This window comes from Boleophthalmus pectinirostris, unplaced genomic scaffold, assembly GCF_026225935.1.
Source record: "Boleophthalmus pectinirostris isolate CB_2022bp ecotype Guang Dong unplaced genomic scaffold, ASM2622593v1 HiC_scaffold_19, whole genome shotgun sequence".
Classification (NCBI taxonomy): domain Eukaryota; kingdom Metazoa; phylum Chordata; class Actinopteri; order Gobiiformes; family Gobiidae; genus Boleophthalmus; species Boleophthalmus pectinirostris.
The window spans coordinates 7,128,373-7,142,454 of NW_026571140.1; positions in this window are offsets into that span (position 1 = coordinate 7,128,373).

Consider the following 14,082-nt stretch of genomic DNA (forward strand, 5'->3'; position numbering starts at 1 on the left):
ACCTGGCCACTGATAAAGTGGAAGAAAATGGATGGATGGATTCAAATTATTTTTATTCAGACCCTCCTTACAGTTCACTCTATGAGTCTGTGTAATGCTCTGCCACATGACAATTCTCCATAAATATACAAAAGCATGATACAAAACTGTACAAAAAACTTCACAAACCTGATGCGATGCGCTGAAGTTTCATTAGCAGGATACACACTGATTGTGTTATGATAGCTTTGTGAAGTGGGAGTGACATGGCCAAGGAAGTAAACTGAGGGGAAACGCAGAGCATTAAAAACAAAAGTGAAAATCAAAACATGTTAATACCTTTTTTTTTCAGTGTATAAAGCATTTTTAAAACAATAAGAGGTAACACGGTGATTTAAATATGTTACGTGTTAGTAGTTAATCCCCCAAAACACCCTCTTCATCTATTTTGCATGTATTCAATTCAATTACATCTGTTTTTAATGATAATTCTCCAGAGCGATGATAATTATGGCATCTTGCAAGATCTCATCTGACGAAATCCTGTCCCCTAAACAATTGCAGTCAGTGTAACAGAGCCAAGTTGTTTCCCATTTCCAAAGAAACAAATTATTGAGACGAGAAAATATATAGCAGCTCTCATTGTTAAAGTCTTGCATTTTTCATTGTACCCCTGAGGTTGTTTTCATGCCACATTAATGAGAGTGTCAGTCTGAGGATGGGGCCCGGGCAGTCTCAATGGATAAAAGCTGTTTATTTCCTCTTTGTGTTGAGGCAGGATAGATCCGGAGCGGGGCAGCTGTAATGGGCTGTTGTCGTGGGTGACAGAGGAGGGAGGGGTGGGGTGTCACTCTGCACTATCGAACACCGGGACACTTAATGAAGGCACTGAAACCAACCAGCAAACTCCAATCAATGCGCATAGATCTGACCGGAACTCGAGGTGAATACTGACCAATGCATTAGTTTTCTACGGAACGGGGATGTGAGTTACTATTTGTATTGATTGAATAGTTAAAGGTGCATTGTAAAACTTTTTCCAGTGCCCCTCACAGTGACATTAAAGGTGCATTGTGTAACCTTTCTGGTGGAGGGTTCGTCGCCTGCTTGTTTCTGTGGATATTAGGGATGTTACAATAACCAAAATATCATAATATCATATCATGGCCCATCACAATAAATCGAATTACAAGTCTTTTTGCTGAAATGGATAGTTGTGTTTTTGTGGTTTTTTTTATGCCTTTCTTTGTGATTTAATGTCATTTTTATTCTGAAAAGCACTTTGAATGACTTTGTGCATGAATTGTGCTGCAAATAGACTTTCCTGGTCTTTCCATGTCATAGTGCACCAACAGCTAAAAACAGAGCAAACTACATAGACCAGAGGTACTTTATTGGCGGAGTCCGGTCTGGACCGAAATGCAATGACATCCTTTTTTTCATAGCGTTCAGGATCCACGTGATATATCATTGGCATGTGCTTTTTGGATGTGTTTTTGTGTCGAAAAAAAAAAAGTGTAATGAAGAAGAAAAAAACATATAAGTCGCAGCAGACTATAAGTCGCACTTTTTTGAGGAAATGTATTTGATAAAATCAGAGACAAAGAACACACATTTCATCTTGAAAGACAAGTTCTAGTAATAACAATAGAAGAGAGAACAACAGACTGTTAACGTCACATATGAACAGTTCTTCAGATAAACTATAACATAAACAAAAGAACAGAACAAGTTTACCTAAATCCATTGAATTCTTCATCCTCTGTGTCATGTCTGAGCAACTCCGTGACCTCCGGAGGTAAACGGAGCACCGCTTCCTCTTCTGTGTAGTTGTTGTCAGACTCAGCATCAGTTCCAGTTAGAATTATTCCGGCCTTTCTGAATCCCGACAGGATGGTTTCAGTGTCACTGAAGTCCAGGCTTTATCGATCCATCCAGTGACTTCAGGAAAGTTGCACAACGCACCCTCCTGGTTACTGTGGAGCTGTGTTCCATCCCTGCCTTTCATCAGTCCTTCACAAGTTTCTCACTTACTCCAAACTTCCACAGTATGACTTTAAACAGCTCTACTTTACATTTATTCAAGTTATAGGTGGTTTTAAAGCTCAAAAAATACCTAGAAGAACAGACATTCAGACTGTGAGCGGGGTCACCTCTTCACAATCTGATCTATAATTAGGTCTGGTTTGGCCTCCATGGAGATAGAAAGGTTTAATGCCATACTGTGAAACATTCCAGTCAAAGCAATTCAATTAAGTAAAAAAAAAGTCAATTCTTCATATGAAACATTTGAAATAACAATAACATCTCCACGGAGAAAAGCATTTGACGGACCCTCCTCCAGAAAAGTTACACAGTGCACATACCCATCTCCATGGAGACAGACAGGTTATGTCACCAGGTCAAGGTCAGATCTGTGGAGAGAGGAATCTGCTCACAGAATACATGGTTTTTCATGTGTTTAGACTTTGTAGAGTGAAACCAAATAAGACCACAAGTGAACTATGAATATGCAAATGAATCATAAATAAATTAGCAGAATGAAATTATGATCTGACTAAATTAGTGCACACTGAATAATTGATACTCAAATGTTATTTATTTTGAGCACTTTGACAGTAGGGTTGGCATGATAGAAATATTTCAAACTCCAATTCAGTACTAAAAAATTGATTCTAATAACATGATTTATGTCACTGTTTTATTTTCATGACACCTATATTTATGATTTATGTATCTTTATTCAGACAATAGAAAGTCATTTTCAACATTAAATCATAGTACTTTGTTTTATATTATCATGTGGCCTGTCTGTGTTATCCCTCAGTTGTTCAGGAAGATTCCATAGTAAATGGTCTCATTTATAAAGCACTGTTCCACCTTCAAGGGACTCAAAGAGGTCAATGTGACAGGCACAGAGGTCAGTGTGACAGGCACAGAGGTCAGAGGTCAGTGTGGCAGGGCACATTGTTGGTAATGACTTCTAAGTCTTGCAGGACCCACACGAGTCCATTACCACACCACACTTAGACTATGTTCAGACTGCAGGGCTTAACGCTCACTTCCGATTTTTTTGTGAAATCCAATGTTTTTGCGAGGTTGTTCACATTTCCAATTAAATATGACTTCTCCAGTGTGAACAGTAAATGACCCGAAAGTGTCCCGCATGGGCAGTGGAGGACACAATGACATCAACCGCAGCGAGCGTGCTCTGTGTTTACGGAAGTTGTCCCGTTGTGCCCGAACATGAACAACTTGTTTTAATGAGGAGACTGAGAAGGAGAAGGACGAGGTTTTTGGCCGTGGTGTTTTGTAGGACAGCGACAGCGACGTCCGTTGAAAGGAACGTGTGGATGCGGCGACGTAGCCAAGAGTGGTGAGTGGTGATGTGCTTCGCTTCATTGACACGGAGTTCATTAACAATTTTCACCTACTTCAGCGCAGAATAGTAACGTTTGTGGCTTGTTGATAATGCTTGGGTCGAATGAATGTGCTTTGGCCGTTAGGAACACATATCCAAGTGACCTGGGTCGCATTTGAAAAAATCGGATCTGTGTCATTCAGACTGTCATTAAAAGATCAGCTTACAGGTCACATAGAGGCCAAAAAATCGGATTTGGGTCACTTCAGGCTGCAGTCAGAACGCAGCCGTACAGTCAGTGTACACGTGGAGTTCTACTTGTTCTGATATCATTCTAAAACTTTTCAGGAAAGGTTCATCTCTGTCCTGTGAATGTAACTTTTTTTGATACTTTCTGAAATGAGTATCTAGTTTCAGTATCAGTTTTAGTATCATTTAGTATCTGATTTTCGACAACCCTAATAGACTGTGGTATTAACAAGGACAAAGTTGATCAATATGTTTCCTGTATTATCTTTTCTTAAAGTTTGGATTTAATATAGAGGTAAATAATAATAAAATATTTCCATTTTCAAGAAGTACTGTCAGTACCTCAACAGTGCCTAAAATACAGGCAATTCTGAGGTCATCCTGTTTTAATAGGATTACTACAGGTACTGACAGTACCTCAACAGGTAAGAGGATGAACTCAGAATTGCACCGTAGATGATTTTGGAGGGTCAAACCCTTTTGACACGTCAAAGAAAAAAGCATAAAATGAGTGCCGTAAATTGGGTACTTGCTATTCTTCCTTCCAAGGACAGGTCCACGCTGCACCCCATCCAGCAGCATTTTGTGTAAAGCCCCTCATGTCAGAGAACATGGACATCAACAGTCTTCTATTACACAAAACTGACTCTTGATACCTCTTCAAAAACATACCTGGAGTTGTGTTTTGTTTGCATGTCTTTAAGTTGTAGTTAACAGCTATTTTTAGTTAGTTAGTTTTAGTTAGTTTCAGTTGAACTGCTTCTGTACTCTAAAATAACCTTAAGTTGTTGCTTTTATTTCTGAATATTTTCTTTTTTACTTTTGTTCAGTTGAGATTGTCAATAAAATGTCTCTAATATCTGCTGGTGCACAAGAGTGAAGCAGTTTTAATGAGGATAAAACAACAGCTGTCATGTCAAAGTTGGACAAATCCAGGGCTGTAATGATCAAAACATTCTAGTGAAGGTGTATGGAGTTTAAAAACACAGTGGAGCAATTCCTGACATCACCAGGAGGAAAAGAGTGTTTTAATTTTGAGAAAAGAGCACACGATATACAGGATTTGTGTGTTTGACATGAGTGAATGACACAAAACCCAACTCCATGTCTGTTTGTGACGAGGAAACAACAGTATAACAAATCAAAAATAGTGCGATATATATATAGATAGATCTTTTAAACCCTCTCATGGTGAAGAACACAGACATGCAATAGTTCTTAAACCTCTACTGGAAGTCATAAGCAAAGAGTGTGCAGTATATATGGTTAATAGGGGTTCATTTGTCAAAGGCACCGACCATCCACCAACATGTGCTCATAACTTTCATTCATTAGCCGGGGTCTTTGAGTGCTTTGGAGTGGAACGATTCTGCTGATTCTGCATGGCAACAAGAAAAGAAATCTAACAGAAAGAGGTATGCTCATTTACAACACTATATGAAGAAATGTACAACCAACAAGTGCAAGAAGTACAAAGAGCCCATTTCCTTGATATACTGCATGATCTTGTTTAAAGTATTGTGTCTGTACAATTGTCTCTTTGCTTGACAGATTCTTTTCACATTGGAGAGCCGCGGTATTGCTTTCTATACACTCCTCAAGATCGATCAACCTCAGCCCATTGCAGAAAGGAGCATATGAGGGAATACCCATGAACACTCTCATTAAGCTGCTGTCATTACACAAAGGTTACAATGAGACGCAGGCTGATGATTCTCCTGTTCCTTTAAGACACGGCTGAGCTTGCTTTAAGGCCACACAGAAGAATCAATTGGCATTTTGTGCTCCAAATGATCAGAACAATGGCAACTGTTTCAAATTACTCTCCCACAAAAACAAAAGCACCACTTTATTGAACATTACTCAGTCCTCAGGGCTTTTGGGTCTCTTTCCCAACTCTGGACAATGCACCTTTGAGGAAAGCATATCCATAGTTATCTGTAAGGGAACTCTTAAAACACTGTAGTCTAGAATAGAAGGGTACTAGAGGGGGCACTGAGATTTGTAACAAACCTCACAAACTCTACAGGTTGGAAGCCTTTATCAAATTTTAACAGGATGTCTGAACATGTTTTACCTTGTATTTATGTATCTTTGTGGCATGGTTCATGCCGCAAGTAAAAACATTTTTTTATAGTAACAGCAACACTAGCAATCAGTGCAAACTTGAACGAGAAAATCAATTAAAGTGGCTTTAACATTATGAAATTATGAACACCTGAAAATACACTTATCAAACATTCTAAAGAACATTATTGCAGGAGGATTCAATATCAAAACTGATCTACATTACTCAAGACAAACACCTGACATGTTTTTTATTTTCTTAAAATACAGTATTCACACTCACAGTGGAGGTGTGAGCAGGTGTTGGCAAAAGGCCCCGTTCGCTCCAAACCAGAAGTGTGTCCAGCATCACAGATGGAAGATGGGGACGAGGGTCCTTCTTCCATGGATCAGGTTGTTGTAAATGGTCCCATTTTTATATCGCGCTTTTTCACCTTCAAGTGCTTTACAACAAGAAACCACTCACCCATTCACACACACATTTATACACCAAAGTAAGCAGACACTGGGTGTGAGGTGGGTTAAGTGTCTTGCCCAACAACAGCATTTATCTGTGGGAGAAATCACACCAGCCAACCTGTGGGTCAGTGGATCTGATCTCTCAACCAATGATGTTTATATCGAGAGAGGAATTCAAACTGCAAACCTTCAGATCAGTGGACGAACGCCCAAACCTGTAGCTGTTGTTTGTTGGAGACACTTCCAACTACAGAGAAATCCACATTTTCATGGCCAACAATAAGTTCACTCATCTCTTGGTAAAACTGCAGTTTGTTGTTGACTGCCTCCTTGTATGTGTGACCAGATGAGAGAGGGCACTATAAGATCATTATTAGTGTATTGTTGAATTGAACAGCAACACCAGTTGGCTAAACCAGGACAAGGTTCACCTCACAATACAAGGCAAGAACAGGTTTGTCTAGCTTACAATGATCTTAATTTATTAATAAATAAGACTGGTTTAAATATAGCACTTTCATTGTTCACTTCTAGTTCATCCTCATTCAAAATACATTCAAAAATCATTCAAAAATGATTGGTGCCCTGAAATTTCTTGGGTTCTTTTTTAAAGACAGTCTTTAAAAAAGAACCCAAGAAGTTAAAGCATATAAGAAGACTAAATGAACATCTTTGGCTTGATTGGTGCCCTGCACAAACAGCCTTCACACACACAAAAATCCTCATGATGGACCAGGCCCAAGGAGGGAGGCTTGTCACGGCCAGAGCCCTAGAAGTACAGCATAATACAGTTATACTGTTGCATGATCCACTAACCCATATACACCACGGGACTACAGACACATACCACAGGTTGCATAGAACCTGGCGTTTCACAGGTCTACCATCACACACCCCTCATCATGCACACGAGCCGGAATCCCACGCTGAGTTCCCTGAAAACAACCTCCATATTAGCCCTAGCGCAGCACGGTTAAGATGGACACACTGGCGGCCGATCATTCACCCAATACAATGCCCGCAACACTCCTACATAACCACCGGGGCCTGACATCTAATTAAACAGGGGCTGAGTGTATCTAATCCGCTCCCATGTGAGCCTCGCCTGGTACCTGAACGGCATCTGACGTTGGGGTAACCGGTAGGTGGAGCATCGAACAGCAAAAGCAGTGCCCTTTTATAGGCAACGCACTTGGGGTGTATAACCCGCACTGCTACATATGCATTCTCCAGAGTGGTCCACTTTCTAGAGACGTTTCTGCTTCAGAAATCTGATGGAACTGGGCCTTTGATTTGCCAGCACTTTTCCTGCCAAATGAACTTGTTCTTCCCCCTGCCCATTCTAATCCCAGAGTGGAGTTCTGCCTGATAGTGGGGGAGGTCGGAGCTATCCTGCTTTTTCATTTAGTGCTTGTTGTTTTCAGTAAATAAGTCCTTGTTTATTTGATAGAAAATGACCACAGCGATATTGCACACACAGATTAATTTATGTGAATAAGCTACAGGCTGGGTCATCTCCTGGTCCCGGAAGATCATGTGGTCATTTGCAACAACTCTACACCATAACAAAAGCAATAAACAATAACAGAAGAAACAAGCTGCTGCAGTCTGGGTTGGAAAATTGCGAAGTCCAATGGGAGCTGACGTCATCCTAAACATGATCACAACAAAGAGTCACGTGCAGTCTAAACCTCCTATGGATGGCTGCAGGTTGCGCCAGTGAGCAGCAGATTTTCTTTTTTATTTCTGCCAAAACAACTACACGACGCTGCCAAATCCTACACGGATCATTGAGAAAGAAAATAAAATTGGAGAATGAAGTAGGTAATGAGCAGTGGGTGTATATCGGAGCAATGATGTACTGAACAGCTCTAAAAAAGTCCATTTTGCAGAATAGATCTACTATAAAAAGTTATTTGAGGCTTGCAGTTTAAGTGCATATGACAGGTTTTCATATTTTTCTAATTATTACTTGGTTTGATGTGACAGTTACGTGCGCTAAATATTGGTCATAGTTCTATAGCTATTTGTGGAAAAAAGTTGTGGCGAAAAATACAACAACACCAGAAGTATAAATGTAGGAAGAATTTAAGTGCAAGAAAGGCATTTTTATTGCCAGTGTAAACCAGGTGATGTCATTTATTTTTATTTGTCTAATCATAACTATTATGCAATTTAGATTACAGTTCAGTTTCCAGGGAACAGTTTTGGAATTACCTCTAGATATGTCTTATCTCCCACCTCTGTCAAATTATAAACATCCCCAAAAGGAAAAAAAAAAACTAATCCAGTATTTGTTATGAAATCTATCATAAATCTAGGGGGCTGACTGTGGCTACACAGTTTAGCAGCATCAGAAGATTTATTTTTAGGGAGCCCAAGTATGAATGAATAAACACCAGATAGTATTTAGAGTTTTGTGATAAATATATTGAAATACTTTAAGCAAATGATAACAAAATAAAGACAAGAAGAAAATATAATGTTGGCAGGGTGTTGATGAAGAGGAAGGAAACCAGTCCAGTGGTTGCAGTTTGTGTGTACAGTCCACGATGATCAGTGTTGGGAGTAACGCGTTATAAAAGGAACAAATTACTGTAATGCGTTGCTTTTTGCTGTAACACAGTAATGTAAGGAATTACATTGCCCAAAAGGCAGAGGAAGATGCAAACCATCACAAAAAAAGTTGGACTTCTGGACATGCTGAAGGAAGGTAGGAGTTATGTGCTGTAGCAGAGTCTTGCACCGGGTCAGGTACCTGCAAATAGTTGCAGAAATCAGGGCAGCGAGCCCCCGCAGCAGGGTCCATAAAGAGCGATCAGGCGACAGCTGCTCTTACCTCCGTGAGGTGTGGAGCAGAGCTGGTCCTTTCTCCTGCGGTCTCCTTCAAGCCCATTCCGACAGTGAGTCCTGTTTTAGTCCTAGTTCAGTTCTGGTTTAGTCCTGGTTCAGCAGTGTTGGGAAGGTGACTTTTAAAATGTAATCCCCTACAGATTACAGAGTACACACCCCAAAATGTAGTTTGTAACATAATCCATTAAATCACTTAAAGTGAGTAACGTAATCTGATTACTTTGGATTACTTGATATTGTCATGTTTTTTAAACGACATGAATTTAGCAATCACATCCTGCAAATTCTTGTTTGTTGTCTTGAAATGTCTGAGCCCAAGTCTCCATGAATAAGCAACTGTTTGCTGTAGAGAAACAAAGACCACGAGATCTTAATATAAGAGGTTTTGTCTGTTAAAAGACAGTAACAAGATCAGTCTTTCCTTCACCATATTAAAAAATATTATTGATAGAGAAATTATTTTTTTATATGAGATCACCTTAAATTATGTCAACCTACTGTTAGGTGTCATGTTGTTTAGACCTGGTTTAGTCCTGGTTTAGTCCTGATTTTTAGACCTGGTTTACTCCTGATTTTAGACCTGGTTTAGACCAGGTCTAGACCAGGTCTTTAGTTCTGGTTTAGTCGTGGTTTAGTCCTAGTTTAAACCTGGTTCAGTCCTGCTTTAGTCCTGGGTTAGTCCTGGTTTAGTCCTGGTGTTAGTCCTGGTGTTAGTTCTGGTTTAGTCCTGGTGTTAGTTCTGGTTTAGTCCTGGTTTAGTCCTGGGTTAGTCCTGGTTTAGTCCTGGTGTTAGTTCTGGTTTAGAGGCGCACAGGAGGAAGCGCGGTTTACGCGAGAAAACACGGTCCACACGCGGCGCACGAGACGTCGGTGTCCGCGCTGTAACTATGGAAGGAGACGTGGTCCACAGGTTCTCAGGTTGATGACGATGATGAAGGTGTGTGTTTGTTGTGTGTTTGTGTGTGTGTGTGTTTGTGTGTGTTGTGTGTGTGTGTGTGTGCACGTCCACTCATGTGGCAGGTCACTATAGGACAGTAGTGCAGACATCATGAGTCTATGCAGGTTGTTTTCACCAGTGCCAGTAGCTCCGGTTTCACATTTAAGTTGTAGGCGATTTTATATTTGTTTTTTTTTTATATATATATATATATATCTCACATCGGGAGAAGAATTTCCAAGACACAAATGCGTTTTTACCAATGCACTGCTGCTTCCACTGTGTGACTGACACCGCCAACTTTAACATGACGTTTACATCGCTCTTATTGCGCGCCGTTCTGTTTGGGTTTCCAGCAATAAGTGGAATTACCAAAATAAAAAAATAAATAAATGGGATGTAGCACAAAATGTGAAACAGGAAAATACCACCTTGTAATCCACTTATTTCAGCAAAGTAACTGTAATCCAATTACCACTCATTGAAACAGTAACTGTAACGGAATACAGTTACTCATAATTTGTACTCTGATTACGTAACGGCGGTACATGTAATCTGTTACTCCCCAACACTGTGGTTCAGTCCTGGTTCAGCTCTGGTTTAGACCTGGTTTAGTCCTGGTTCAGTCCATATACGGCACAAGACTTCAGCATCTTCTCAGTTATTTTGGTGAGAGTAACTTCAATAATGCAATAGTAATGTAATGTCTTACATGTTAAATGCAGTCATATTGTAATGTAACAAATTACTTTGAAATGACAGTAAGTAATAATGCATTACAGTTTTAAAGTAACTTGCCCAACAGTGACGATGATGCAGTTAGTGCTCATAGTAAAGAGTTCAATTCAAGGTAATGTAATCCAGGTTGAAAGTATTTATTCCAGGGTAAAGTACTTAATACAAGGTTCGGTAGGTGGAAAAAAATATAGTAATAAAAAAAAAGCTCATGAATTAGTTCGCCATCAGTGTTTGTACTTAGTTGAGTTGAAGGATGCAGTTTAGTTGATTTTGTGAGGAATCAGTCCATAACAAAAAACCTCTGCCCCCAGGACAGTTCTGTGTGCTGTCATGTAGTGCTTGAAATTGCAGTGCCCACTGAAGGCATCACAGATTTGGAGATTTGGATTGGATCAGATTTGGACATATTTTACCAGGAAGCTGCAAATTGGCATAGTTTGCACTAAAATTTCCAGAAGTAGATCATTCTATTAAAACACCATATACACAGTTTAGTAGCGAAAATAGGAGGATTTAGTGTTAAATTCCACTTTAAGCTCGGAGTCTTTTGTGCTAAAGACAGACAGAAGATGGAGTAAACACAAACACAGAGACTATTGCAGGAAAAGAGGAGAAAAGACACAGTAGATTATGTCTCTTTTTGGGATGTATTATGTGCAAATCACTTGTATAAATGGAACGGGACCTGTTAAAATGCAGACCTCATCTCCGGCGCGCTCAAGTGAAATGAGATGATGAGATGTTACGGTGCCATCTGCCACCTCCAAACAGGTGTGAAGCTATCCCATAATACGCCCAGGAAGGCTCTGGCAGCGTTTATACTGCAAATGAGATCTGGGCGCGTGCAGTCTCTTCACAGTAATGTTTTCCAATAATCACGAGTGAACGAGTGGACATTTGTTAAGATATCCGGTGACGTGTGTGAGTTTGAGTGTTGTCAATTGCTCCGTACAAAAGATGCCCAAGGTTGTCCAAGAATTCAATTAAAAATGATGGAGTGTTCAGTGTGGAGTGCCATTGTTTCATTTCACAGAATAGATTTAGTTTCACCTTGGCATGTTTAAAGAGGCATATTGTGCAAAATTGACTTTTATGAGCTTATAATGGTTTTCCCTCTTCAGAAGCGTACTCAGAGTTATATTTTGAGTGATTTATGCATATTTGAATCATACTGTATTCTCCTGCATGCAGCTCGAGTGCTCAGAGGTAATTTTAAATCCATATTGCATTTTAGATCCCTGTTGTGGTTCATATATGATCACACTGCATGATATAACTTTTCCGGTAGAGGGCCTGCCAGTTGCTTGTTCCCATGGAGATGTTGTTGCTCTGCCTGCAATGTTCCAAATTATAGCATTAAACTTATTCATCTCCATAGAAACAAGCAGGAGACACCACCAGGCCAATTTACAGCTGAGATCTGTGAAAAGGCGACCCCACTAACAGTCAGAATGCATGTTTTTAAAGGTATTCAGGGTTCTCACACTCATGGAAGTCCTGGAAAAGTCCTGGAAATTTAAAATGTCAATTTCTAGGCCTGGAAAAGTCATGTAATTTTGTAAATTCAATGAAAGTTTTGGAAAAGTCATTGAATTTTAGTATCTCTTTCACACCTCTACAGCATTCTGTTAAGTTAACATTAGGCTATTATGATTATTTCTGAAAGTCTGCTCCTTTTGTTTAAAAGACACGGCAAAAAATGCATTGACAGTATTTTGAATGTTAATAAAACTATAAAACCAAAACATAAGGTATGAAGGTAAAAATATGATCAATTATGCACATGCAGGGTGCTGTAAAGTCATGGAAAATTCACTTTAGGTCAGGAAAAAGTCTAGGCAGACTGGTGCCACCGAGTGCCTTCGCTTAATTTCATTTCTCTCAGCAACTAGATCAGGAATCAGAATACACTAGAAGGTTTGCAAGAACCTCGGACGTTGGAGACGACGCATCGGCCAATCAGCGAAGAGCTGTGAAGCCATGACGTCAAAGTCAAGCATCTGTCTGGTCCCTTTTGTGGTACAGACACAACAGTAAACAAAGCAGTTAAGATGCTTTAACTTAACTGCTAACTTAAGTTTAATTTAACTGTTTCACTCCACTGTGTCTTTAAAATACACCTTCACTAGAATCATTTGGATTATTTCAGCTCTGGAATTTCCCATATCTACTGAACAAAGAGTATAAGGAAGTATTTAACTTGAAAAATACTACTACATGACAAAGTGGAACAGAGCATTTTGAGCTTTGGAGATATAGACAGACTAATAATAAAGGGTTACTCAAACATGTGTGAAGATAACAACATTATAACACGAGCGCCAATCGTTTTGTGTAATACAGGACTTTTAAGTATTTGTTTTCAGTATGGTCTATTTCTGTTATACAATGAAATATCTTCCTTGGCAGTGAAACTAAGCTGAGACTGGGTTTATCAGTTCATCAGTGCTGTAGACATTTTTTGCAGTGTTGTAACTTAACTGAGGTTAAAGTTACTATACATTTACTATAGTTGGTATATTTAATTTGATATGGGGGAAAATATCAAAATCAGCCCATGTATCCAACTCAAAATGTCTAGATTCAGGGCCTGTTTACACGAGAATGCTTGTGGGTAAAAATGACAACATATTTTAATAGGAAGTGCCTTTCGTTCAGACGGTGATGGCATTTTCTGAATCCACCCTTCAGAGTGGAAAAGTTGAAAAACGCTCCGCCGCAGCGTTTCCGTCTACACTGCCCAAGACACAAAACTCTGCTCAGATCTGCTCACAGCGCGCATTTATTTATGTCACATACATACAGAACACAGAAACAAACATGTCGGATCATTTCCATGCGTCGGACCTTCAAGCAGCTCTAATAAACTTACAGGAGGCTCCCAATAAATGTACAGAATCTGCAAACATACTATTCGTGAACAGAGAAGGATCTGCAATCAACTCTGTCAAATTCTGGACGCACCACTTCGTCGCAGTCGAACCAGACGACTATGGACGAGACCTGGAGAACCAGTCAATGATGGGACAACTTGCTGATGAAAATGCGTGCCGTGAAAACTTCTATATATCCAAAGATGCCCTTGTTGCTTTAAGTACCTGCATACCCAATTGAATTCCACACACTTTTGCGTCACGGCATGCATGCAGATTTTCTCCCAAAAACACTTGTCTGAACGCGGAATAAAACAACAATCAGTTTTTTTTTTTATATAAATAAAAGAACAATAAATAAAAGAACAATGTAAAAAGTGAAATACCAGTTCTAAAGCCGTGAAAAGAATATGAATAAAGCTGAACATTTTGGCTGTAAGGTACAATTTCCACAGTAACTTGGTTTCCCTTTGATGAAACTAAACAAAGACCTTCCCGTGTTTGAAAACTCCTTTATCACTACAAATAGTTCATTTCAAAGTTCTGTCACACTGAAGATGGTTTGC